Here is a 20,451-nt window from a genome sequence, read left to right on the forward strand (position 1 = left end):
TTTTCCTCCTGGTGGAGCCCTCGAGTCATCAAATCCTCATGTCGCAGCCAGCAGGTTCTCCAGAGCTTCTGGGAGAGACACAGTCACCCAACAGTCATATGTTAGTATTAGAAGTAGCTCAGCATGCGTTTGCCGGGAGGATGTCTGTGTGACTGGGAGGGCTGATATCTGCACTAAGCCATGCAGAGGTAGACACATGCATGTATTTATGCATATATAAGAAAAAAATATAAATATATACAATCATAGAAGTCCGGTACACACTTATAAAAGAAGACTTGAGGAGAGAAGACTACAAATGCCAGCTTTTATCAAACCCTCTCCCTGCAATGGAAGGGTGACATGATCAGCTCAATATCGCTGGAAGAAGCCCTGTTTCTGGTCTGCCGGGAGCCCCCGCAAGCTGCTCTGAGCCCCCGCACCTTGTCCCAGCCCAGGAGCCTAGGTTGCCTGCGCCGGGGCGGGGGTCAGGGCTCTGGCAGCAGATTGTGCTGCTAACCAAAATCCTAAGGTAAGATTTTTCAACACAGGCAAATCCTGGGAATGGCTCCGTTTGTCCTGTATAGAGTGCGTGTAGCTGTTTCCGAGAGCAGCAGCTTCAGGCTTTGGGTGGTGGAGAGAAAGCAAGTCCCAGTTCAGCTTTCTCACGTGCGCGTGGAGAGGCAGCTCTGTTGGGTCCTGCAGCTGTAGAGGGGCTATCAAAAACTAAAGAAAAGTCCATGGCCAGCTCAGTTTGCAGGACATGTTTGCACAGCTGCTGCAGAGACAGAGTCAGGAATTCCCTGTTGCAGTTTTGACCTTTCTAATGGACTAAAAGAGGATCTGTGAGTGACAGGCTCAGGATCCATATGACAAGCAGCAGTGCGGAAGGGAAAGCAGGAGCAAATTCCACTGCTGCTTGTGAAGCTTGGCTGTCCGGGGGCTCATTCACTGCAGATCCTTACTCCTCTCAAATCTGCTTCAGCAGCTCACCCGGGGTTGTATCCCCCAAAGGATCTGCTGTTTCTTTGCATGTACCATTCATCATGACATTGGCTCTAGAAGAGCTGCTGGTGAATTCACATGCACAAATCTTTATTGTCAGGCTCTTTTTTTTGCTGTACCCTATAGTTCGGTTAATGTTACTCTGCAAATGGCCCTGGCTAGCTGCTCTAATGGCAGTACTGTGTTCGATAGCGCTGAGGACGGCCCATGCCATGGAGGTGGACGCTGCACAGGCAGCTCCAGCTTTCTGAAGGGTGCAGTGCAACTTCTGTAAGTGGCTGCCTCAGGCTCTTAGTGAGAGAGGAAAGCAGCTGCAGGGCGCTGCGCGGAGCAGCTCATCATGGAGGCAGAGGAAGCGACCACAGTCCTGCCACGGCAGATGGCCGCCCTTGCACCCTGTGCGCCGGCGATGCAGGGTGCTTGGTATTGCAACAGACAGCATGGGATCCTTTCACGAGCGCTGCAGAGGCGTGAGGAGGTAATCACCAATACTGAGATTAGCAGATTAATGGAAAGAAGGTATTTTCAATGCTTCTGGGGTTTCACAACTGGGGACCAGCTCTTGCTCCTGTCCCTCTGGTGCCCAATGAATGTCAAAAAAAGTCTTTGCTGTGCACAGCGCTAATTCCTAGATGGGTTGTTACGTGACCTGGTCAAAACCTCTTCCTAAAAGCCCTTCCTAAATGCCATGCAACACCTCCTGCTCCATGGCCACACAGAGAAGGAAGCGGCTGGGATGTAGCCAGGAGGTCTGGGCGGCTGCTTTTCAGTCTGCTCTGTGTGACTGTTGGTTTAGTGATACAGTGACCGTTCAGCTGTGGCTCATGCTGACGTCCTGCCTTGCTTGGACTCAGCTCCTGATAAGCTGCCTTCCAGGAAGCCTTGCCTTGAAGCACACAGGAAACGGTGTCAGATACAAGATCTGCAGTGCAGCAACCGCGGGCAGATGCTGGCAAGCCACACGTGTGCTAGTCCCAGCCTGGGCTGGAGCAGCCTGCACACTGATGTGGCTGGAGCAGTTTCAGGGGCTTTTCCTCTGCCAGTTATAACCAACAAGGTCCTATCTCAGAGTCTCCATAAATTGTTCGTTTTAGAGAGGAAGCTTCCAAAATCAGACTGCAGACTCTGGGCAAACAGCAGAATAGTTGATGTGATTTTTTTTTTTTCTCGGCAGTTGGCAGAGCCAGGAAGAGTGTTAAGAACAAGTCTTAGTGTGCAAATAGTTTTTAATCATTTGATGAAAGCCTCTGGCACCGCAGGCTAAAATTCAGAGCTGCATGAAAACTTTGGCTGCCCAAGAAAGTTTCTTAGCACAGCTCCAAATTTTGTTCTGCCAACCCCTTCCCTGCAGTGCAGTGTTGAACAAAGATGCATTTCAAAATAGATCAAATTCAAGTTATTTTACAAGGAAATGAAAGATGTGTTAACCAGTGACCTTAAAATGCAGGAAGTTGTTTAATCTCTGCATTTCATAGGGGGCTCTTTGGGTTTGCTACTAAACAGCCTGCACAGCACCTGTTATGTGCTCATGGTGGTAACCTGTGCTGGCCTGTGCCTGGGGGATTTTCAGAGTTTGGACCGTTTGACTACTCCTATAGTCAGTTTTGAACAATTAATTCAATGAAGACTGAGGTTATGTCTGCTGTCTCCTGGAAGACAAGTACCATCAAAGAAGCGAAACTTCTAGTTCTTCATTAATTCACTTTCTTTGGTAGCATTTTGGATGATTGATGGGATTGATGGAAAGGTGTTATGGGCTTCGGTTGACTCAGGACATGAGTACGGAGTTAACTGAGGTCCCGCTCCATGCCAGAGCAAAGTGTGTCTTGGTGAGAGGCGTGGAGGGTCTAGAGTGGGTGCACCTGCCTGCGGGGACATCCCAACACAGAAGTCTTGTGCCTTTCTCCAGGAAAGGTGCTGCGGCTGGCTGAGTAATGGCAGTCTGCAGCACGGCTGAGCTGCAACGTACAAAACACCAGGCAGATCTGTGTCGCCCTGCCTGAGCTGGGGCTCTCCGACAAAATACTCTGAGAACATCTCCTGGGGCTCTACAACATCCCTGGCTCTTCTGAGTCCCAAGCTCACAAGCAGGCAAGGCCCAGGGAAAGGCCAGGTGCTCCTGAGCAGCGGGGAAATGCCTATGAGTAGGATGAGTCTGAAAGCCAAAGATGCGTGGGAGCATCTGGCAGTGGGAGCAGCAGGCAGGCAGTTCAGCCTGTTGACTTGACGCTGGCAATTGTGTGACAAAAAATGCTCATCACACACAGACTTGGGCAGTCGTTCGTGTCCTGCGCTTGCTTTCCCAATGGCACCATCACCCTGACTCTGAGGGACTCAGCCTGATGGTGGATAGCATAAACATTGCGCAGCCAACAGAGGCAGCGAACAGAGGCAGCAGTTTGCGCAGCAGTGTCTGGGCTCTGCCTGGGCCTTTTGTGGGCCTTGTTGGAAGTTGTGGAGACTTTCTGGGGACCCCCAAGGAACTAGACGGTGCTTGCTGCTAGCAGGAAGGGAGAGCTGGGCAAGGACTCCTGCAGGGGACCTTGACTTAACTTCTCCTGGGAAGCTCTAGCCAGGTGGGGCTGCTGCTAACGAGCTCTCTGGGCTGCCCTGGTCAGAGGAAGGTTTTGTTTCAGGTGGCTCCTGATTGGGTGGGTCGAGCACCCTTGTGAGTCACTGCTAGGCAGAGGCCTATATAAGAGCCAGGCCTAGAGCACAGCTCCCAGAGTGCAGCCAACAGAGGCAGTGGACAGATGCAGCAGTTTGTGCAGAAGGGTGCCAGAAGGCAAAGGTGGCACCTCTCCGTTTTGCACAGTGGTGTGTCCTTCCCCGGGGCATGGTCATGACACGCCGCAGAGCACATTCCCCAGTGGCTGCTGGAGGTGCTGCATCGGCTGTGTCTGAGGCTTCAACCCAGACAGACCCTCAGACAGCAGATGCAGCCTTGCAGGTGTCAGGCTGCAGGGAGTGCCTGGGGCCCCTCCATGGGGCCTGGGCTGACAGTCAGCTCTGCTGTGTGAGGTGTGCTGTGGCTGACCAGTTGCATCACCAGATAAGGGAGTTACGGGAGGAGGTTGGTAGGCTGCGTAGCATCCGAGAGGATGAGCAGGAGATTGACAGGGCGTTCTCGGAGACTGTTCAGCTCCAGGAGTCCCCTGCCCCCACTGCAGCGGAGTTGTCAGAGGGCTCAGCACTGTGTGTAAAGGTGCATCATAACGCTGTTGAAGAGGGCTGGAAGCTGGTGACCTCTCGTAGAAGGAGAAAGGCTCTTGCTCCTCCTCAAGACTTACTCTTGAAGAACAAGCTTAGCGCCCTCCAAGCTGAGGAGCAGCTGGGCATGGCTCCAAGGGAGGCAACTGGCCTGGCAGACCCTGTGCTGTGCAGGAACCCCCGGAAGAAGCAGAGAGTGATTGTTGTGGGTGACTCCCTGCTGCAGGGGACAGAGGCACCTGTCTGCCGACCTGACCTCTTGTCCAGAGAGGTTTGCTGCCTGCCAGGGGCTCCAATAAGAGATGTCGTGGAAAGACTGCCAAGGCTTGTCCATGCATCGGACTACTACCCTCTGCTGATCTTCCATGTGGGCGCTAACGACACGAAAGGCAAACTGGAAACCATCAAACAGGACTTCAGAGCTCTGGGAATGGTGGTCAAGGGTCTGGGAGCCCAGGTTGTTTTCTCCTCAGTCTTGCCTGTGAGGAGAAAGGACAGGAGGAGGAGTAGACGAGTTTTCCAAGTGAACAACCGGCTGCGCCGCTGGTGTTGGCAACAGGGCTTTGGTTTCTATGACCATGGGACCCTGTTTGAAGATCAACAGCTGATGGGGAGCGATGGGATCCACCTTACCAAGTGGGGCACGCGCGTCTTTGCCAACAGATTGGCCAGCCTGGTACAGAGGGCTTTAAGCTAGGCAAGATGGGGGAAGGGGAGTGGTATAGTGGCAGGGGAGTCAGTAAAACACCGCTCAAGTCAGGATGCCTCCAGCGGGTGCATACAACCAGGGGAGACAGCATGCAACGTGGCTATGGAGGATCCTCTTGCACCTCTTCTGGGAAGCCTGCATGCTTGACTGGCTCTCTCAAATGCCTGTATACCAATGCACGCAGCATGGGGAATAAGCAGGAAGAGTTAGAGATCTGTGTGCGGTCGCAGGGCCATGATCTCATTGCAGTGACAGAAACATGGTGGGATAGTTCACATGACTGGGATGCTGTCATGGATGGCTACGTGCTTTTTAGGCAAGACAGGCCAGGAAGGCGAGGTGGTGGAGTTGCTCTTTATGTGAGGGAGCAACTAGAATGTATGGAGTTCTGCCTCGGGGTGGATGAAGAGCAAGTTGAGAGCCTATGGGTAAGGATTAAAGGGCAGGGTAACCTGGGTGACACTGTTGTGGGGGTTTACTACAGGCCACCTGATCAGGAAGAAGTCATCGATGAGGCCTTCTACAGACAGCTGGAAGTAGCCTCACGATCACAGGCCCTGGTTCTCATGGGAGACTTCAACCACCCTGACATCTGTTGGGAAGACAGTACAGCTAGGCACAAACAGTCAAAAAGGTTCCTGCAGAGCATTGATGATAACTTTTTGCTACAGGTGGTGGAGATGCCAACGAGGAGAGGTGCAATGCTAGACCTTGTACTAACGAACAAAGAAGGTCTAGCTGGAGATGTGAAGGTTGGGTCACAGTGACCATGAGATGGTGGAGTTCAGGATCCTGCGAGGAGGGAGCAGGGCAATGAGTAGGATTGCAACCCCGGACTTCAGGAGAGCTGACTTTGGCCTCTTCAGGGACCTGCTTAGGGGAATCTCATGGGGTAGGGCCCTAGAAGGAAGAGGGGTCCAAGGAAGCTGGTTCATATTCAAGCATCACCTCCTCCAGGCTCAAGAGCAGTGCATCCCTCTGAGGAAGAAGTCCAGCAAAGCGGGCAGCAGACCTGCATGGATGAGCAAGGAACTCCTGGCAAAACTCCAACAGAAGAAGGAAGTCTACAGAATGTGGAGAAGGGGACAGGCCACCTGGGAGGAATACAGGGACGTTGCCAGAGTGTGCAGGGATGCGGCAAGGAAGGCTAAGGCCCAGTTGGAATTAAATCTGGCAAGGGATGTCAAGGACAACAAGAAGGGGTTCTTCAAATACATCAATAGCAAAAGGAAGACTAGGGAAAACGTGGGCCCGCTGCTGAATGGGGCGGGTGCCCTGGTAACAAAGGAGAAGGCAGAGTTATTGAATGCCTTCTTTGCTTCAGTCTTCGCTGCTAAGGCCAGTCCTCAGGAATTCCAGACCCTGGGGACAAGAGAGGAAGGCTGGAGAAAGGAAGACTCTCCCTTGGTTGAGGAGGATCGGGTTAGAGATCTTTTGTCCAAACTTGACATCCATAAATCCATGGGCCCTGATGGGATGCACCCACGAGTGCTGAGGGAGCTGGCGGATGTTATCACTAGGCCACTCTCCATCCTCTTGGAAAGGTCCTGGAGATCAGGAGAGGTGCCTGAGGGCTGGAAGAAAGCCAATGTCACCCCAGTCTTCCTAAAGGGCAAGGAGGAGCCAGGAAGCTACAGGCCTGTCAGCCTCACCTCCATCCCTGGAAAGGTGATGGAACAGCTCCTCCTGGAGGTCATCACTAAGCATGTGGAGGACAAGAAGGTGATCAGGAGGAGTCAGCATGGATTCACCAAAGGGAAATCATGCTTGACCAATCGGATAGCCTTCTATGACGGAATGACTGGCTGGGTAGATGAGGGCAGAGCAGTGGATGTTGTCTCCCTGGACTTCAGCCAGGCTTTGGACACTGTCTCCCATCACATCCTCCTAGGTAAACTCAGGAAGTGTGGGCTAGATGAGTGGACGGTGAGGTGGATTGAGAACTGGCTGGATGGCCAAGCTCAGAGGGTTGTGGTCAGTGGCACAGAGTCAAGTTGGAGGCCTGTAGCTAGTGGTGTCCCCCAGGGGTCAGTCCTGTTCAATGTATTCATCAATGACCTGGAGGAAGGGACAGAGTGCACCCTCAGCAAGTGTGCTGATGATCCAAAACTGGGGGGGGAGAGGCTGACACACCAGAAGGCTGTGCTGCCATTCAGAGGGACCTGGACAGGCTGGAGAGGAACCTCAGGAAGTTCAACAAAGGCAAGTGCAAGGTCCTGCACCTAGGCAGGAATAATCCCATGCACCAGTACAGGCTGGGGACTGACCTGTTGGAAAGTAGCTCTGCCGAGAGGGACCTGGGAGTGCTGGTGGACAACAAGTTAACCATGAGGCAGCAATGTGGCCTTGTGGCCAAGAAGGCCAATGGTCTCCTGGGCTGCATTAGGCAGAGTGTTGCCAGCAGGTCGAGGGAGGTGATCCTGCCCCTCTCCTCAGCCCTGGTGAGGCCTCACCTGGACTACTGTGTCTAATTCTGGGCTCCCCAGTACAAGAGAGACATGGCGCTACTGGAGGAGAGTCCAGCGGAGGGCTACCAAGATGATTAGAGGGCTGGAGCACCTCTCCTATGAAGAAAGACTGCGAGAGCTGGGCCTGTTCAGCCTGGAGAAGCGAAGACTGAGAGGTGATCTGATCAACGTGTACAAGTATCTGAAGGGGAAGTGTCAAGAGGATGAGGCCAGTCTCTTCTCCGTGGTGCCCAGCAACAGGACAAGAGGCAATGGGCAGAAACTGAACCACAGGAAGTTCCACCTAAACCTGAGAAAAAACTTCTTCACTGTGAGGGTGACAGAGCATTGGAACAGGTTGCCCAGAGAGGTGGTGGAGTCTCCTTCGCTGGAGATATTCAAAACCCACCTGGACACGATCCTGTGCAATGTGCTCTAGAGGACCCTGCTTGAGCAGGGAGGTTGGACTAGATGATCTCCAGAGGTCCCTTCCAACCTAAACGATTCTGTGATTCTCTGATTGATTAATAATAGGAATAATAGAAGGAATGAGCTCCCTCTGCTGTGACACACAACCCTTCTCAACCGGATAGCCTTGCTCCCTGCAGCAGGGTCAGTGCTTGAGGACAAGCCCAGTTCAGCCTAGCCTAGTAAAGCACCTCTGGAAAAGCTGTTTATGGCACCTCCGCCCAGCTTTTCTTGCACAGCTCCTATTCCCAGATACTCAGCTCAGCCAGGCTGCAGGTCCCTGGGAGTCTCAGTTCTCAGTTCCTGCTACATTTCACTGGATAGCCTCAGTCTGGAGAGCGGGCATCATCCCCATCACACCTGAGCAGCATGCAAGGCCTCTGAAGCCTGCTTAAATGTTGTGTGTCCAGGGCTCGATTGCTCTGATTATTTTGCTTTCATGTTCTCCCTTCTGCTATCCAGGAAAATATCAAACCAGATCTAGTATTTTCTCCCCCCAAGTTACAAGCAAGCTCGCTGGTTTTGGCATTGTGCAGTGGGAGCACCAGGTGCAGCTGGGGACTGCTGATGCCTGCACCTGGGTGGCCGAGGGACGTGATTGGTCATCTGGTCTCCTCTGCCAAAGTAATAGGACCACAGTCGAGGGTGCTTGCCAGGGTAACACAGCCCTGACCTGTCACTTGGGAGAGCCTGTTGGTTGGGCTATCACAGTAAAGGTCATATTGTCAAAGGGAGGAGGGTGGAGGTGCACATTTGTATGCATGCACACATGCACGTGTGCTGCTCAGGCTCTGAGTGGCTGCAGATGACTGCTGAGGCACCTCAGACCTGGGTTTCTGGCCAGCTGCCCCACATGGCCCCATCCTATGGGATTGTAAGCAGTGATAGATATTCCCCAGGCTTTAACTCTGCTGTAGGCCTTTAAACCCTGTCTCTGAGATAATTTACAACTTTGGAAAAAATATGATTCTTTACTAAACTGAGCATTTTATTACTACATCTGCAGCATGTAAATGCCTTTCTATAGGACTTTATTGGCTTGTTTGCTACTGGGTTAACTCTTCCCAGATTAAGAAGTATAACCTGGTGCAGTTGAAGCACCCTGATTCTCGCAGCACAAGCAGGGCTTGAGGTTTCCCTTTCAGGAGGGCGACTGTCAGTGGGGCAGCTCCTCCAGAGCCGAGCTGGCTCCAGGGACAGCAACGGCATCTGCAGCACCACCTAAGGCATGGAGGCTTTGCAGAGGCACCCAAGCAGGTTGGATTCCCCCTCCTTTTCTCCTGCCTTTGTGCCTGTGGCGCTGCTCCTGCCCCGGTGCCGCTCACGCGAAGGGGAGCTGGCAGCCCTGCGTGCCGAGGGGAACGGCTCTGCTGGGAATGGCTCCGCGAGCAAAAAGGGGTTGGAGCGAATCATTCCTGTCTGCAGATAAGAGGAAATCTAGGTTGCGAGGGCCTTACAGGAAGATGGGCTTTGGGTGAGGTTAAAGGAACGCAGGGGGATTGTCTTTGAAACGCATCTCAGCTGGGTAATTTCTTCTGTCTAGTTAGCTATGGTGAAGAGTTTACACTAAAGTAGTTAAGCCAGATTAGTGAGTAAAAGCTGTTCAGACTTTGGCTGCAGATTTGACCAGGAGGAAAGAAAGCCGTGTTTATCTGCTAGGCTGACGCAAAGGCAGCGCTGCAGCCTGGCCTGGGTCAGTAGCTGCAAGCGTGGTGTTTGTAGGCATTGCTGTTGGTCCCAGGGTGGCCCGGCCAGATCCAGCATGGCCCAGCACAGCGGGGCAGCTCCTGCCGTCACCATCAGCGAATGCCTTTGTGGCTGTTCTGTGGCTCTGGTTCATTCAGCTGCTTCAGAGGCCCTGCCCTTGGTCAGGGATGGAAAGGGAAAAGGTAGGAAAGAGCAGCATGTGCCTGCAATGATCTTCCACCACTTCCAGGAGTCTTCAGCAGAATGCACGATAAAAGGGAATACTATTTCTGAGCTCTGATAGAGAACGCTTCTGCCACATGAGGAGAGCCTTGCCTATCAATTATTCATTTTTTTTCCTTGAAGGTAAAGGGAGATAGAGTTAACTTAAAGGAAAACAGAGTTAACTTACAGCCTATTAGGCTGAATGGAGCCATGAGCGTGCTAATTGAATGACTTCATTCACAAAATATAATTGCATGCTTCAGAAATGTGTGTTATGGTAAGTCCTTGCAGAGATGTTTCTTTCTCAGTGATAGTCACTCTCCTGTTTACTCATGCCTCAGCAGAGCAGAGGGACTGTTTGTGGACAGGGTTTGCATTTACTCTGTCTTACAGATGTTCGTTACTATATGTGCCACGTTTTAGATGAATACCTTGGAAAAAGCATTTCTTGGTTCACTTTGCAAAGAGTCCTCTCTTATCAGAGCCCACTTCCTACAGTTGTGTTTCTGTAGCTGGTTCAGCCTGCTTAATTTTTTTGGTAATCTGAGCATGAGATAGGGCCTAAAATGTTTTCCCAGATCCCCTGCACAGAGCACAGTTTGTGGAGAAAAGCAAGGAAGTCTCCTGTGGTTGGAGCCACCTCCAAAATGCCAACAACGAGTTAGCTGCACAGAAGTGACGCCCGCTGAGTGGGCTCTGGGAGCTCTCCTCGTGCCGGTCGGCACCGAGCTGCTCTGCCACCTTCCTCACCCCCAGGGCCGTGGGAGCTGGGAACCCACCAGCGAGGGGGACACTGAGGCCTCGGCGTGACCAACCTGGTGTTGTGCGAGCCGTGGAGCTGGCAGAGCCTGGCTGCCCAGGGTTTGGTGCGCTGTGGCCCGTTTGGCTTTTAGTGGGATGACATTGGAGGGACCACAGCTGTGCCAGGTGCTGGGGAGACAATGTGGGGAGTCACTGGCTGGGGTGGCCTTTCACTCTCGATGAGATATGAGCTCCTGTAGCATTTTCCTCCTCACCAGGGGCCCTGACGGAGGGTCTCTCCTTGCCTCCAGCCCCTCTGTTTTTCCTGAGCTTGTAGGGACGCAATGCCTGCAAAGCCTCTAGCCTTCTGCCAGACCGTACTGAAAATGACCAAAGGCTTCAAAATTTGCCCTAAAAGTAACCCTAATAGGAGTCTGAAAAAGAAACTGAGGTGATGCGGAGCCCCTCTTTCCCTGCCTCCCCCTCCCTGGGCTGCCTTGCCGGGTGGTTATCACTGAGCCCATCTAGTCTTTCCCTGCTTTCTCACAGCTGAAGCTACCGCTACTCCCAAGCCTGTTTTTCGAGGCCAGCCTGCATTACTTTCCCATCCTCTCTTTCTTACGCTTTCTGACTAGCAGTGTGTGCTCATGCGTTCGGGGAGACGGCCCGTTGCCCGCAGGAAGCACAGAGCGGCCAGGCAGCAGTGACCAGCGCCTGCCCCAAGGCTGGCTACGCTGCTTTACCTGCGGCTCCCGCCTGCTGCAGCCTGCCGCAGCCACACGCAACTCCTGGACGCTTTGGGGGAATACTATACGCAGCTGCCGAGTTAAACGAAGAAGCTGTCACGCTAGGAGCATGGCTTATTACAGTGTCTGTACACTAGAGTACACTAGAATAGCGCTTTTAAAAAACCGGAGACCTGTGAGGATGTAGTCCAACAGCCCGGCGAGCCAGGGCTGTGAGCACGGCTCTGCCCTCACACGCTGGTGGTGGTGGTCATCTAGCCCTGCAAGCACGGGCGTAACTTCGACTGTTCCTCATCAAGCTGTTGCCATATAGCAGGGCAAGAGGATAAGAGCTGGCAGAGATGGACAAAAGGAGGGGCTTTAAAATGCTGGGTTAAACTGGCTTCATTCATTTCTCCATGGACATCCCAAAGGCCCTATCTGGAGCTAATTGTCAGCAACAGCTGTCCTCGTTTTATGACAGCTCTCTGATTCCTCTAACAAAAAGCAAAAACTGAAGACCATAAGAGAGAGAGAGTGCCACGTTTCAGCTCAGGGTGGGCAAATGCCTCCGGGGTATATTTATCTCTGTGGGGCAGCTCAGCTGCCAGCTCCTGGGGCCTAAAGGCAGCCACAGCAGACTTGGGCTGGAGGCAGCAGGTGATATTTGTACAAAGCAGCTCAGCCTTCCTGCACTTGCAACTACCATTCGCTGCAGATCCTGGAGGCGCCTTTACTATAGCCTAGTGCTCCTTAAGTAAAAAGGCTTGCGGTTAAGTCTCATGCACGCTATTCGTAGCTCCTGGAGCCCTCTTTCCATGGCAGGGAACATTTACAGGCCCATAAACTGTATTTGAGAGTTTTTCTAGATTAGTGGACAAATTTTGCAAGAGCACATGCAATGTGCTTCCACCTGGAAAGGGTTTGCATTCAGAGCTCTTTCTCTATGGCCATGTGTGTTGTGGTCTGGGACTGTGTGTTTAATTAGCAGGCTAGTGCTAAGTGAGTGTGACTGCCTTCATTGACCTATAAATAGTCCAGAACGCTGCAGCCTGGAAAGTGCCTGTGGTGTTACCCAGTGGGCTTCATTTCTTCTGCTTATTCTGGTACGTTTCTGGAGCTGGTGTAAAGCAAAGGAAGATGTTGTCTTGGGAAAATGCAGGCCCATCTGTGAGTCGACAGCTATAGCAAACACGAAGTTTTACAGCAACTCATACTGTGACTTGGTCTATTGGGACCTTTGTGTACTGTCTATTGTCTTTCGATTTACGTATACTGTGAGAGAATCATGTGGAAGGCAAATTTACTGTATAAAAGTAAAAATAAAACCCAGCCCCCTGCTCAGCTGTTCTTTGGCAGCCTGACTAGGACTCTCTACTCCGGCTCTCTGTTAATGACTGATTCATTACTTATCCAAGTGACGCCAGCCCGAATGGTCTGGATACCCTCCTCCGTGGAGGTGGCCGCCAGCTGCTCTGAGATGCCAGTGACTCTTTCTGTTCAGGGACCAATAGTCAGGGCTCATTTTTGAAACCTGGGAGGAAAAAGCCACAGAGGAACCTGATGTGTCCTTCTGTCCCTTCACGCTGTCTGACAGGGGTCCACACTTCTGCACCTGTCCCAGCCCCGTTTCCCCCTGCTGCTCTGTGCCGTGCCGTCAAAATGCTGTGGGAAAAGCTTCCCATTTGGAAATTACCCAGGCTGTCCTCCAGCTTCCCCAACACATCAGTTATGATTTACCCCCCTGAATAAAAGTGCTAGCCTTCTGCCCTCATATGACCCACTGAGGACTCAAACAAGTGCCAGTATCAGCACACAAGAAGTATCTTTGAGGGCATTTCCTCAACGCTTTCCCTTTGCAGTGGCACTGGATTACAAGCAGGGGCGTAGTTTAGTCTGGATCAGCTCTGATGGGCAGCTGCTGAGGTAGTATAGTACTGCTATCAAGCTGCATTTGTACTTCTATCTATTTATTAACATGAATCTGGAATTAGGAGCCTAAACAGTGTAAGTCATGGGCCCGCATGCTTGAGGCAGAAGCTGCAGTGGAAGCCAACTCTGCAAGTGCAGGAAGATGTGAATTAGAATAATTTTAATGTAGTGTACTTTAATTTACACCTTCCTAACTTCTGTATGGTTCTCTTCCAAACCCACAGTGTCAGCAGCACAAACTGAGGCTCTTTCTTTGTTTAAATTACACCCGCTGATGAATAAGATTCATGAAATGTTTAAAGTGGAGCAATCACGGGAAGGTTACACTTCATTAATTTACATTATCTCAGGATACAAACCAGCTTTCTCCTGGATTTCGGTGCAATATCCAGCTCCCAGTCCCAGGAGCTGTGCGGTGTATGGGTTCTGCCCCCCGGCCATGGAGTGCTCCGAAAGCCTGATGGAAGCCAGGACACCCGTGGATATACAGCAAACTTTAACCATACAAATCTCCCAGGTTTGCCAAAAGACCAGTGTTGTTCACTGCCAAAGCCAGAAGAAAGGGAGAAGTTTTGCTGTTGCTTTTTGAGTCTGTTAGGCAGAATCCCAGGCAGAACTCTTTCACCGTTCCTGCAAAGGGTGTGAGGAAGCAGGTCAGCTGCAACTCACTTTCGAAGCTTTTAGCAGAGCTCTGGTAAGAGCTCCAAAAGTGAATCACAAAAAGTTCCCCAAGTGCAATATTTAGCAAGAACTACAGCTATTAAATACAACAGATGACTGCAGCTGTGGTTACTCTACAGCCATCACACTGGCATCACTTGTTCAGCACGTTCATTCCCTTTTCTTTGTTAGAGTAAACATGGCTTGTGCCCACATGGTTAAACACTTCCCTCTTCCACCCCCACAAACCGTGGTGGCCATGTCTCTGTGTCCTACTGGGAGCAGGCTCTGCTCCCATTCGCTGACCTATTCCAGAGCACCAGTGGGGAAAGTGCAAGTGTTGCTGGCAGGGGCCATATCCGTGCCCAGGAATATGCTAAAGGTTAAACCTTGCAAGTAACTGCAGGACAATGCTTGAGCCTGTTTGAGCCCTTGTATGGATGGTCATTTTCTATTATATGTATGGCCTGGTTTTGCTTGGGAAATAGATAATTGCTCATTAGATGAGTTTTTACCTCTGTGCCATGAAAAGCCAAAGATAATTTTCAAGGAGGAAAAAAGAAAAAGCATAAAATCTCCTTTTACAGTACAACCCTGCTCTGGGTTATTCAGGGTTGTGCTTTTTTCTCCAGTTACCTGCTGCACATCTTGATTCATTAGCTCTGTCATATCTGCCTCATCTGGTCTGTCAGCCCTACTGCGTGGCGAAGATTTGCCCCTGTACAGTGAAAAGTGCTCAGGGAGGCTCTTTTTTTGTTTTAAGGACTTCGCTACTGGAAAGCCCACTATGTACTTGAACTTTCCACATGTTACGTGTTTATCACAGTGTGGTGGAAGGACCAGAGCTTCCTGATCTTCACGCTTCTCTGTGTGCTAGCGTGGCTTCTTCAGCAGCTCCTGTGCTCGGGTTTGCTCCTTTGGGGCTGCTATTGGGAGGGTACCAGGCAATTTTTGGTGCAGGTGATCTGTTAATTATCCCTATTTCAAATAGTCTTCAATTTCTTCTAAGGGAAAAAAGCTCCAAATCATTTCACCCCCTTGGCATGTGGAGATATTAGCATCCTATAGCAGAAGGAAAATGCATTTAAGTGAAGTTAGTTAGGATCCAGCTATTTCTGGCTACACCAGTGTAAGTCGGCAGAGAGATCCACTGGTGCTGGGAGTGTCACTGGAAGCACTTTATTTCTTTCAAGCAGAGTTTCCATTTCACTGTCAAAACTCAATCCAAGACTTTTTTAAAGGGCACATCCATTACTACAGGGTCATTTTACAAAAATATAATGTTGTACTTAATACATGTTTGAATTTTCAGCCTGGTTGTTTACTTGCAATCTCAGTGTGCTTTCTTTCCATTCAAAAAATCCTTTTTTCCAAACAATGTCCTTTTTATCTCTGCACATCCCTGTTCCTTCCCAGTTCCGCTCCCTCCCCCTAATATTGCTATGAGATAAAGCAAGGACTAGAAGGACACATCAGGTGTTGACGGGCACGCACAGTGACGCTGATGATGATGATGTGATTTTTGCAGGAGTTTGTTTACTTTGGTAAGTTGAAGAGGGTCTGAGGTAAGTTGCTGAAAAACAGAGAAGTCTCTAAGAGTGAGGAACTGACTGCCTCAGCTGGTCATTTCCTCGTTCTCACTAGGCTGGGGACAGTGCAAATCGGTCCTATTTTTAGGGTCTTCTTCATTATCTTTACATAGTCCAAGTCTTGTGAAAATTTATTATAGTAAATAACAGCAACAAAACAGTATTTAAGAGCTATAGGCCCTTTCCTGGTGGGTTCTAAGATAGAAAAGGCTCTGTGGCTTAGAGCAAAGTCTCAACGTAGCTGTTACTAAGTAACATTCATTTTTTAAAATTCGATATTTGATTAAGTTTTGAAGAGCTGTATGTACTGGATAACAAGATGAAATTGCATTAACAATGCATAATTTAATTTCACATCAGACTTCAAATAAATTTCCTACTCATGTGAAACTAATTTCAAAGTTGTTATGGCTCATCTTCCAAATGTCCATTCTTTTTGAGGTTAGTGTAAAAACATATTACACAAACCATGGGACAAGCAAAGTAATTCACTTTAACATCTTTCTTGACGAGCCACGAAATGTTTACTTGTTTGTAAAAGAATATATGCCAAAAGGAAAATATTTTACTGAATTTGATCAAAAAATGTTATTTATACTCTTCCTTTCACCTAAGAGCTTTCTGAAATACCTTACTAGTAGATTGGAGAAAGTATCTTTAAGTGGAGTTGTGTCAGCTGAAATGTAACCTCTTGGATAAAACATGGCAAAATATCCAGATTCATTAAAAGTGTCCAGAAATACAAGTGAATCACTTACTCTTGGTCTGAAAGTGAGTTTCCTCCTGGACATTCAGAGAGGTTCCGTAAGCAAGGTTGCTCAAACTGGAGCACCGTCTTATAGGATTAAATCTGATCTACCATGTTTTTACAAAATTTTCCCTTGGCCTTTAACAACCATATTGGAAAAGAACATGTCATTGCTAATACTGTCTTGCCCCAAACTAATAATTCTGTGGTTGTATGAAATTAAACCAATTCTCTATCCATTGCTATCTGGCAAAATTTTTTTTTGCCTTCAGTAATCTTCTAAGGTGCAAATAGACAAAAAGCATGGTAAACAACCCTGGAATGGAACAATATACTGTGAAAGAGGAAAGAAAATTACACCTTATATTTTGAAGGAAATAGCATGGTAGATAAGAAGTTTATATAAAAGGAAAAAAATTTTGAACACAGTGCAGGATTATCACTGCAATTTACTGATAAAATATTCAATAGTTTAGTCTCCAGGCAATGTCCAAACCCGTAAAGTCTATAATTTGAGTTTGTGGGTTGGATGAGATCTATTTCAGTCTGTAAATGTGAACTGCTCTTGTTGTTTAGAGAAGATGAAGTTTATTGGAGAAATCCTACCATGAGGACTCATTAAGAGAATTCTAACTGGCTGTAAATAATCAAGGTCATATCTGTTACTTTGCTAATAAATGTCACCACCATAAAGATTTCTATAGACTTCAATGGAGTTGTGAGTCATTGAACATTATTTTTTGTAAAGAATAGATTTGCACACCCCACAGAAAAAAATTATGTGAAGACAGTAAGTGAAATTTTGTTCTTGGCTGCATTGCCAGCTTTCACACACATAAAACATGCTGATCATTAATGCTGCAGAGTGGTTATGTGGAGCTGAGAGCCAAAGTATACTGACAGTACATTCAGTCGAGGAACAATCCTTTCCGATGGTCATTGAAAAGCTCTTCCGATCATCATCACAAAGTTAATCATTTGCATCCCAGGTCTTTCTGGCATATAGAATATATTTTTTGAAGCCTTTGAAGTTTACTTTGCATTATGTCCCACAAAAACTGTTTATTGTATGAATTCTCTTCTCTTGAAAGCCAAATGTGATATTTTAGAAACATATTACGATTAATTGTTTGGAATAAATGCCTCTAGCAGAGAAATTTCTACATTTCTTTTTCCTGTGATTAATATTTTTCATTGTGTTCCTCTGTAAGTCCTGTCATCTTCATGAAGTTCACCCATTTCAATTAATACTTTCAGGACACACTTATGCTAGTAAATTAAATGTGCACAGGGCTGTTGTCTGGTACCAAAGTCAAGGGGCCTGGAGCAACCTGCATCTATACTTTTAAACTTTCTTACCTTCTGATGTGGGGCTGTGTCCACAGCATCTATTCAAACGGTGCTAAGTCCTGAGCTGTGCCTGGGGTTTGTTTAGGAGAGTATCACTTCGTTTGGGCCAAAACAGTACCAGGTACTCTTCTAATAATTCCACAGCCCAGACAATGAGCACAATCCATCGCTCAGGAATGTTGCCTGGTAATCTTTGATTTCCAAGTAAAGGTGTGTCTTGTATTGATAAAGACATGAGGAAAAAACAGCTCAACAGCTCATGCACCAATCAGTGCATGAAGTGGAGTGCCAGGAATGCAGTAATGGTCATTTTAGATTTGCCATGACGGACAAAGGTCATTGCCAGGCATGATTTTGGGGGGAGAACATGGGAACTGTCCAAGGTAGTCTGTCCCCACCGAGCTCATCCCATGCTGATCCCAGGCTCCTTGGAGGGTCAAATCCTGTGTTCTTAGTAGAGATGCATGGCTTCATTGCCTACCAATTGCCTAAAGCAAAAAGGGGTTGGCTCCATTTAACAGTCTTGTGAGTGACTGTGCTATAGAATTTGTGAATAAGGCCTATTTTTCTGCATTTTGTTTTATCCTGGACTGCAATCTATTTCCAGTGTACAATAATATTCTTGTGCATACAGACATCCTATACATATCTTGCTGCAAGTCTTATTTCTGGTACAAATATGGCATAAATCAGTACGGGGGCCTCCAGTTCCACTGGTATCCTGGCAAATTAGTGATCAGCAGAGGCTTGATCTTAGTGCAGTTCACATGCAACATGGAGAAATATATCAGCTTGAGATGAAAATTGATGAACAAGATAGTCTATGCAGAGGAATCTAGTCTTGCAGAAATGGGAATGCTGCAGTACAGCTACCCAGCTCTGTTGTAGGCTTTATTTCAATAGGCCTAAAAAGGGCAGGAGGAAACAGTAACTGTGAATCATGGAAAAATAGGACTCCTAGGGGCCTCAAGAGGTCATTCAATCCTCTCTTCTGACTAAGGGAGGATTAAGCATGTTTCTGTCATTTCTGAAATGATAATCCAGCCTGCTCCTGACATGATAATCCAACCTCCAGTGCTGGAATCCACAGCCTCCCATGCTCCAGGCAGTTTAGTTTAGCACTTCATTAGCATTACAGTTAGCTGGGCTAACCCCCACCTTCTTTCGTATAATTAAAAAACCCTTTTACTTCTTACTCACCAGGAATGTAAAAAAGATACCTTGAAGTTAACTCATTGCCACTATCACATCTACATTTAAAGAATATTCTGATGTCCTCTCTCACTCTTGTCTTCTTTACGCTGTCCTTTCCCCGCAGACCGTGGCTTCGAGACCCCCTTACTGGAATCACAGAGGAAAAACTCTAATATCCTAACTCTGGGTTTGATCCGAAGGGAGCACCTGGCAGCTTGGGTGCATTTTCTTCAAAATCTGTGAATGCAAGGGAGGAAGGGCAGCTTTTAAAACCCCCCTCTTAAAAACCTATTTTGGGGTTGAATGCATTTAGGCTGGTCTTCGAAAGCAACTACCACCCTGCTGCTCGGCTTCTCAATCACTGCTAAGTCATGCCTTCCAGTGCTGACTCAGTCACAGGTTCCTTATAAAGGGAACCAGAAAAATATTCTACCTTTGAAAAACATGATGCTAGGTATTCTTCTGGAAGGATTCTCGAGGGAATCCTCCCAAAGGCCTTCCTCTGTCCCCATCTCTGCAAGCTAATCACTTCTTTTAGTCTATGAACACACTCGTATTTTTCAAGAACAAAGTATATGTGATTCCCGGTCAATGCACTAAATTAGGCTAGTTTAACTCATATTTTTGCATTCTTCCGTAGTACAGAATGGAGACATTTAATTTACTTGGGGAAACTTAGATATTCTTTATTCTGTCATCTCCTGCCTTAGAACAGCAAAAAGACTTAGGTCCCCATGAAAAAATTCCGTCCGCACAACTATGCTGGTTAGAGGTGTGAAGAAGTGTGGGACCTGATGTACATAGCAGGGCTCCTTAGTGTAGTTGCAAATATAGTGGCAGAGGTGCTTCATTTGAGGAGTGTCTGCCTTGCCATGATAGCTGTATCTAAAAAGCAGTATTCTAGCAGAATTCCTAAGCTTGGAAAGTGGTTGTTGTGGGCAGTGCAATGCACTCCTGGTTAGCCAAGAAGAAACTGTCTGGAGACTGGTCTCTGCTAAGGCCTGGCAGCAAGAATCACAACTTGAAAGTAGATTTTGGGAATATCCTGTTATAACGCTATTATATTATTGTTTATTTGCAGGCAACTAGATTTCCAGTGACATTCAAGTTGGGTATGGCACCTTGTTCCTTGGTGTTTAGAATGCTGTTGGCTATTAGATCGCAAGGGAATCAGTGTGTTGGAGATATCCAAAAGACTTGTAAAACAGCTTAGAAAAGTTTACATAATTGCTGTAATGGCAAATCATTTCCTTCTTCATCCCCTGAATTTTCGTGCAAGATAAACTTTGTTCCTGATGTGGCCTTAAAGTATAGTCTAGAAGGCCAAAATTTCACAAAGCAGTGCACAGCTGATAAACAAGCACTAGAACAAGAACACTTACATAAACCTTAACTTATGTCCACTGCCACTTTTATCAAAATGCCTCTGACTACAAGTGTCTGATTCGACTCCCACTGAGATGGATGCAGATATCCTTATTGAATGCAGCTGGAGGTGCAGTGGATCCCCAAATTATTTTTATTTTCTTCCTGTTTTGCTTCAATCAATTTTTCTTGCAAAATAACGTTGACTGTAACGATTGCCATCACGCTATGGTGACAGCTCAGGAAAGTGTTGCTCACAGTGGCAATGCTACATTCAGTTTGCTAGCAGCTTCTGGAGATGTCTCTCATGGAAACGGCCACTGGTTCTGTGAACATGTAAGTGAACGTGCATGGCGGTACTCCATGGGATGTGCCCTTCACAGCCACTTTGTTTTGTCATTTCTAGGGCCACTATTGG

General features: G+C 48.2%; 1 protein-coding gene across 1 annotated transcript in view; it reads left to right on the forward strand.

The window, feature by feature from the left end:
* The first annotated feature begins 1,316 nt into the window (after positions 1-1,316).
* NCALD (neurocalcin delta) overlaps positions 1,317-20,451 on the forward strand; it is a 247,899-nt gene continuing 228,764 nt past the window's right edge. The window contains exon 1 of the mRNA XM_068932899.1: positions 1,317-1,462. The gene's annotated coding sequence lies outside the window, so the exon portion shown is untranslated. The remainder of the gene's footprint in view (positions 1,463-20,451) is intronic.

This window comes from Struthio camelus, chromosome 2 (assembly GCF_040807025.1).
Source record: "Struthio camelus isolate bStrCam1 chromosome 2, bStrCam1.hap1, whole genome shotgun sequence".
Lineage (NCBI taxonomy): Eukaryota > Metazoa > Chordata > Aves > Struthioniformes > Struthionidae > Struthio > Struthio camelus.